This window comes from Tachypleus tridentatus, chromosome 1 (genome assembly GCF_004210375.1).
Source record: "Tachypleus tridentatus isolate NWPU-2018 chromosome 1, ASM421037v1, whole genome shotgun sequence".
NCBI classification, from domain to species: domain Eukaryota; kingdom Metazoa; phylum Arthropoda; class Merostomata; order Xiphosura; family Limulidae; genus Tachypleus; species Tachypleus tridentatus.
This window is the reverse complement of record NC_134825.1, coordinates 28,593,670-28,601,880: the sequence shown is the minus strand read 5'-3', so window position 1 is coordinate 28,601,880 and position 8,211 is coordinate 28,593,670. Positions and strand designations below refer to the sequence as shown.

The following is an 8,211-nucleotide window of genomic DNA, read 5'->3' as shown; positions in this document are numbered from 1 at the left end:
GATCCGTAAGGTGAGTGGATGGTATACTTTTGCCTCCCTCTCTATCTTAATGTTCAATGGCCATGAAGTTGCTGATGCTCAGAACATTGCCAATACCTTTCGTGAATGTTTTTCTCATGTATCTGGCTCTTCAAACTCATCCCCTTCCTTCTTAGCTATTAAAACATGAGTTGAACATCCCACTCTTTTCTTTTCGACTGATCATCCCTATGACTACAGTCGCCCTCTTCCACTGGTGGAACTCAAACTTGCGCTTCATCGGTCTGCCAATACATCAGTTGGACCTGATGATATACATTATGAGATGCTACGCCACCTTTCTCCTGCCTCTCTTACTATTGTCCTGGCTGTCTTTAACCGGATATGGCAGGAGAATGCATTTTCTAATGCTTAGTGCTAGATATTGTACTCCCTATTCTTAAACCTTGGAATGATCCAAAGATTCCTTTGAATTACTGTCCCATTGTTTTGACGAGTTGTCTCAGTACGACCTTAGAGAGAATGATTAATGCTTGTTTTGTTTGGTTCCTTGAATCAAACAACTTCTCTCCCTCACTCTGTGTGGGTTCCGAAGTACAACGCTCCACGATAGACCACTTAATTCGCTTTAAAACATCAATCAGAGAAGCCTTTTCAAAGCGACATCTTGTGTCTCTATTTTTTTATTTCGAGAAAGCTTGTGATACAACATGGAGATAAGGCATCTTGCGAGACCTTTACTCATACGGATTGCGTGGCAATTTGCCATTTTTATTAAGCATTTTTTAATGAACCGCTGATTCCAAGTCCGTGTGGGTTCAACACTTTTCCGTTTTTTTCCCACAGTAATTTGTAGTCCCTCAGACGGTGTTCTGAGTGTCACACTTTTCATTATAAAGATTAATGCCATCAGTGAACAACTACCCCTACAATTGCAAATGGTCTTTTCGTTGATGACTTTCACATCTCATGTCAGTCATCAAACATGAGGTTTATTGAGCAGCAGCTACAAACTGCAATAAATTATACACTTAAGTGGACCACAGCAAATGGTTTTCAACTTTCTCTACCTAAAATTGTTTGTGTACATTTCTGCCGCCAACGGGGTATTCATCCAGATCCAGAACTTCGTATTGATGATGTTGTACTTCCTCTCACTCCTGAAGCAAAACTCTTAGGTCTTGTATTTGACTGTAAATTAAACTTTATTTCCCATATCAAGCAACTTCGTGTCAAATGAACAAGAGCACTGAACATCCTCCCTGTCCTCTCTTTCACCTCTTGAGGAGCAGATCGATACTCTATGCTTAAAATTTATCATGCCTTTATCCAATCCAAACTTCACTATGGGTTTATGGTTCTGCCAGAACTTCAGCACTGAAAATGCTGGATCCTATCCACCATCAGAGGTTTCGACTTTGCACTTGGGCTTTTCGTACTTCTCCAGTCCAAAGTTTAGATGCGGAGTCTCATGAACCCTCTCTGTATATTCGCCACTTGCAACTGTCTATTATGCATACTTCCAAACTTTGCTGTTTACTACAGCATCGTACTAAGGGTTGTATTTCTCATTCTCAGTGGACCACACTTTTCTTATAATAGAAAATCTGCCATTGTTCCTTTTAGCCTTCGTATCCGGGCGCAATCAGAAAAATTGGATCTATCTTTGAATAGCATAGCAGTATCAACAGTTCGGCCTCTTCTACCATGGCTAATTACTATCCCCAACTGTGACCTATCTTTGAGCCATCTGAGGAAGGTTGGTACTCCTGACTGGAAATATCGCTCTTTATTTGTTGAACATCTTTCAAACGATTCATCCACTCCCATATATACAGATGGTTCAAAATCAGGTGACTATATAGGCGCTACCATGGTTTGTTACAGTTCAGTTGTAGCACACAAGATCCCCCCCTACAGTTTCTGTTTTCACTGCCGAATTGTATGCCATATCTCTTGCCATAAATCATATTGAAATAATGCAATATACAAATTGTACCATATATACGGACTCACTCAGCTGTCTTTTGGCCCTAGAATCATTCCATGATAGTCACCACTCTCTTCTCATCAATATCGAAAACAAACTGCCCATCTTTCTCTCTCATCTGTCTCCGTCCAATTCTTTTGGATATCAGGTCATGTTGGAATTTGTGGGAATGAGCTGGCTGACAAAGCGGCAAAGTATATCTGCTCTGGCTCTATCACCACCGTACGTCTTTTACACATGGACTATGGTCCAGTTTTCAAAAACCCGACTATACACCAGTAAGCAGTTAACCTGAAGTGAGCAACGAAATAATAAACTTTTTCAAATCAAGCCTTCTTTAGCTGTTAGGCCATCTTGTTTCTGTAAAGATCGAAAAGAGAAAGTTGTTTTGGCTAGCCTGCACAAAGATCACAGTTTTTTAATTCACCACTTCCTTATATCTGGTACTGATGCACTAATGTGTGGTCTGTGTGGTACTCAGGTCACAATTGTACATATTTTATTATCATGATGTCGTTAGAAACAAGAACGACGACGCCATTTTTGAACATATTTTTAAGGTAGGTTTGCCCTTGACATTAGCCAATGCCATAGGTGATACTGGCCGCCTCACTCATGTGTTTACATTTTTAAGAGCCATTGGTCTTTTAAACTTAATTTAAGGTTTTTATTGGACTGTGTACTGTTTTAGCATGATTTGGTTTACACATTTGAACTGAACCCAGGGCTGGAAAGGTCAACTTCAGGCGACTGACAGCAAGTTTGAACTTAATGCTTCAGTCTTCCTGGCGGGTTTTAATTTTACTCGGGATCACTGATTAATTATACATATTTTACGTATTTTTACCTTTATTTCCATATACAATTATAGTATACTACATCTTGTTTGCTACAGATAGCCTAGTAGCTTTGTGCCAGTAAATATGAAATACTTACCTCCCTCCGGGATCAGCGCCTATGTCTAGTCCAAGTTGTTTTTCTTTCATTAAACACGATATTTTCGTTACTTCAGGATTAGCTAAATGAACGCCCTTTAATATTTACCACCGTTGCTTTCTTGATCACAGTTAGGTAATGCAATATTCATGAATGTTTCCCTTGTACAAGTTTTATTTTACATTTGTATCCTTTGCTTGTTTTTTTTTACGTTTTCTTTCCAAGAATAACAACACTTTTTTTTTATAATTACAGAGGAGAATGTTTTATAAGTAACTAATGTGTTGCGTCATGTATGAAACACCAAAAATGAAACATTCATTTTATTTAAAACTCCCAAAATCAAAAGAACGTAACAGTGATTGAAGAAGACGTATTTTGTAGTATCTTTATTTCACGATGAAAATGAAACGTGAGAGAATATTAGTTCCTTACATTATAGTAATTATTGTTTGTTTGTTGTTAAGCACAAAGCTACACAATGGACTATCTGACCTTCACCCACAGCAGTCATTAAAACCCGACTTTTAGCGTTTTAAGTCCATAGCTTCATTCCAAAACCACCTGAGGGCGACGTGAATGAAACAAAATAACCAAACATCAACTGAAAAAATATTTATTGTTCACATAGGCGACAATAACATACTTTTTTTATTAGTTATGCTAAAATTACATCCAGTTTTATTAATTGTGTTTAAATAACATAGTTTTATTAAACTATAAGAAAACTATACACAGACCACTCAATATTTAAAGAGAACTTAAATATTTAACCATTTTAAAACACTAAATCTTGTTTCCGTTTTATATTAATGTTATCAAAATCTAAATCGTCATTAAATGTACAAAGAAATATTTTTCTTTTTGAATTTGTGTGTGTGTGTATGTATATGTATATATATAATTGTGTGTGTATGTATGCATATATAATTGTTTGTATGTATATATATAATTGTGTGTGTGTATGTATAGATTTGTGTGTGTGGGTGTGTATGTATGCATATATAATTGTTTGTATGTATATATATAATTGTGTGTGTGTATGTATAGATTTGTGTGTGTGGGTGTGTATGTATATATATAATTGTGTTTGTATATATATATATATAATATATGTGTGTGTGTATTAAATCAATATAAAACATTTACTTAATATTTTAAAGTTTTATTTTCCTTATCGTCACATTAAATATCAAAAGTTATTCTTATCACTCAAATAGAACGATATAAAAGAAGTTATATTTTATATTGCACATAAACATAATCACAAATGCAGTTAGAAGTACAGAAAATATATTTCTTAGTATTAACATAAAAAAATATATTTACAATATATAGATTTTCAGAACCACAACCATAAAGAGTGAAATTAGTCGTATAACATCATAATTTTATCGATTTACATTAGAATTCATATTTTGATACATTGGTTTAACAAATGGATAGTTTGGTTAAACATAGACTAGTAAGCTGACATCTACATACAGATGTGTAAAGTTGTGAAAGTGCGTTTTCTAATACTGACTCAATCAATCTTTTGCAGTGATTATTTTAATGCAATTGTAATGGGGTGCAGTAAACGTAAACATGACCACCAGATTTTGCACAATTAAAAATGGAGAATGTGGTCCCAGTGACAGAACAACGGATGTACAGTGCTTATCCAGTGAGATTAAACATCACTACTAATCTTCTACAGTTAAATATCAATGAATCATGTTTTGGAAAAAAAAAAAAAAACTACTTTTACGTTTTTATAGCTAACAGGAGGAAACAATTGTCTGAAATCCTATCACTGAGGGGGTTTGATCGTTACAGAGACTAAGAAGCAATACTAAATTTAAGTGGAAACAGGTCTCGACGTTGTACATGTTCTTTACAGTCAATATCATTTAAATTTTGTATTGTTCTGGTGGGTTGGTATAGACTATATGGTTTTTGTTTTGCTTTTAATTAAGCACAAAGCTACACAATAAGCTATTTGTGTTCTGCAAAACACGAGTATTGAAACCCGGTTTTTAACGTTGCAAGTCCCCAGACGTACCGCTGGGCCACTAGGGGCAAACTTTATTGTAAGTTACAATATATTATGTATTTTCCTATCTTTTAAATGCTTTCAACAAACAGCAATTAATTTTACGCCAGGGAATTTCTATGTTGGCACTTTTTTACTTCACTATTACAGCTGAGACGTCTTTATACTTTTTAAATATCAGTATAACCTTCTTAAATATCTTATTACGGCTTTAAATGTTTATTTTTTGGTAGCAAATTAAACAGTGAATGAATTAAAATAATTAAGATACATATTGTACTGAGAACACATTAATATTGTTTTATAGGACATGCATGCTCATAAAGTTTTACAAGAATATATCATTAACCATTTAAACTCGTCAATCATGAAAGACAACGTATGGACCTATATAGATTTTATATAGTCATATATTTGACGGATACTTCTCTTAACATGGATACATCATGAGAAATAAAACAGTTCTGGAAATACGAAGTATTCCATCTACTCCTGATAAGATTGTGTATTTTCTGGAGCAAGTATTAAAGATGTTCATCATTCTTAATTAACAGGTTATGTTTTATTGGTTTTCTCAGAGCCAACAATTGTCACATTTCGAAAATCTCAACAAGAAACACTTCATATCACTGTCGAAAATTGTCGATTGTACGTACCCTTAAGAATTTAGCAAAAAAATATTGAAATTAACTTATGTGAAAAGGAACCTTGAAACACTTTACAGAGCAAAGCACTTTGAAGTAGATCTTTCTGTAAGGAACCATTCAAGTGACAAAGGCCCTCTGAGTTGTCTCAGTTGCAAGAAACACCGAAATTGACTTGTGTGCCGAAGAATCATGAAGTTCTCTCATGTAGTAAGAAACCTTGAAAGCAATAAGTGACAATAAAATAAGTAATTTATATGGTAAGGGTCCTCTATATTTATATGGTAAGGATCCTCTATATATAATCGTATAAAAGTTTTAAGAATTTCTGAAATTGAAAATTGCTAAGAAATCTTATTATTGAAGTTAATCATTACAATACAAGCTTTTGAGTTCATGTTGTAGGCAAGTTCATAACTGATTCCTGCACACACTGACTGACCCATAAATATTTTGCTCTCAGAACTTACTATCCTTCCTGCTGCTTTCTGATGGCTTTTAAGAACATTTCGTTTAAAGTGTCCACTTGCTGAGGTTGGATGCTGAGTGGGCGGGAGATTCGGCGACTCCCATCTGGAGAAAGATACACAAATATCAAGTCTTAATACTAGATGAAAACGAAACTGAAACATAACATGATGAGGGAAACATTAACAAAACTTAATAAAATCCTTAGGTACAAAGTATTACTAAAGTCAAATCTTTTAACTTTTTGTCACTAGATGGAGATATTTTCGTTTGTTTCTTTGCTCTTTTCTTATTTTTTATTAGCACAAAGCTATTATCTGTGCTCTGAACACTCTACATGATAGGCTGTCTATGCTGTACCCATCAGGGGGTATAGAATCCCAAGTTTTAGCGTTATAAGTCTCCAGATTTAACGCTGTGTTATCAGAGGACTATGAAAATTTCTAATCGTACGATTCTTACGTTTACAGCGTCAAGAAGCATTGCCAATTATGTTATGAGCTTCATTTATTTTCTAAAGTGATTGGTCAGTTTTTGACAAGAAGTAAGATACATAGGACTAAAACCACATTTTATTGTTAGATGTAATGAATCGGACAAAAATTATCATAAATGTATTTTCTGGCAAGTAAACATTACAAATGTTTGTTACATTCATCAACATAAACATTGTGTACACTCACTTGAGGTTATAAAAATTTACGTAAATAGCATTCACTACAGAACGTTTATTTATATTGACCTTTGGGCGCAAAAAAAAATCATAACAGTATTTATATAACATATTACTGCTCTTTCTTTACTAATGTACCTATGAAGATGTAACAAGTTAATTTCATTGTCATTATTTAACTGGTCTTATTTTGTGAGCAGAGGAAGTAAAATTAAAAACCTTACCACTCGATCTTCGTCTCGCTATCAGCTGTGGTTCTGACGACTCGACCAGAGGCTCAGTTTCTCCATAGTACAATCCTTTAAATCCTAACAATGGTACAATCACTCTAGCTAACAGGGATTCTAGACGAAGTTTGTTCTTGTTTGGTGGAAGTGTCATTGACATTCTTCAAAATAGTGGAAGTCAATGGCAAGAAGAAAAAAATAAGTTCTTCACGAATCACTCATGGTCATTTTTGATGCATTTACTCTAACTTAAAGTCGATACGTTAACTAAATATCTTAATGAAACTGTTTCAAAGATTTGGATGTTGCTGAATTTTTCAATAATTACTTGCTCATGATTTATATAATTTTGGATATAATTTGTAGCCAATTCAAATTATAACCCATTGAATAAACTTCTAAACACTGGACGAAAATTATAAGAAATTAAAATAAGTTTACCAATCGCACACTGATTTTACTTTAAATTCCAGTTTGTTTGTGGCAATTATAACGATATATGGTATTGTTTATCTCTTACTGAATGTATATATATCATCACAACTGCACTTTGGTATATTTCTAGAAATTCAGTTTCTTAGAGATGTTTGTAATTTTAGAGTTTTCAGTAACTTTCTAGATAAATGGTAATAAATAAAAATAGCGTAGAAAGTATATAAAGTTATTAACAATGCGTGTGAACCGAAAAAATCTCAGTTTTTGAAAAAATAAAATATATAAAATCCAGTTTGCCTACAATATTACATTTCAGTTATGTCCCAATAGAGAGCGCCCTAAACAGAACTACTTTCTGTTTCGTTTGCGCAAAGCTACACAATGAGAAATAAGTTATCTCGGTTGTTCCACTTTATTTATTAACCCAATCTTAATCAGTGATGTCGAGAAAACCCACTTGTAGAGAAATATATATGCAAAAACGGCTCGTATGGGTTGAGAAAATATTTTACATAGAAGAGCGGAACACGCTACGTTCCGACACTCAGTTGCACAACCCCTTTCAAACATGTGGTCAACTTCTGGTCAGTTACCTCTTTCTTTGTGAACCTGACAATGACCGAAGAAGGTCGAAACGTTGTTCGCTCTTCTATGTAAAATATTTTCTCAACCCAAACGAGCCGTCTTTGCATATATAACCCAATCTTATATTTAAGATAAGGAGTGAAAGCAAAAGGGAAGGGGAACCTGTTGGATATTCTCGTCCTTCATTTGGTTTATTACAAATTGAATAAACCATTTTCTTTTGCATATAAAACTATCTA

General features: G+C 34.1%; 1 long non-coding RNA gene across 1 annotated transcript; it reads right to left on the bottom strand.

Annotated features, from left to right (window-relative positions):
- Positions 1-5,372: 5,372 nt before the first annotated feature.
- LOC143232285 (uncharacterized) lies at positions 5,373-7,112 on the bottom strand. Its single transcript, XR_013017476.1, has 2 exons — positions 6,950-7,112; positions 5,373-6,157 (listed from the first exon to the last, which is right to left on the bottom strand). It is a non-coding gene; the product is annotated as an uncharacterized LOC143232285 (long non-coding RNA).
- Between the last annotated feature and the right edge of the window lie 1,099 nt (positions 7,113-8,211).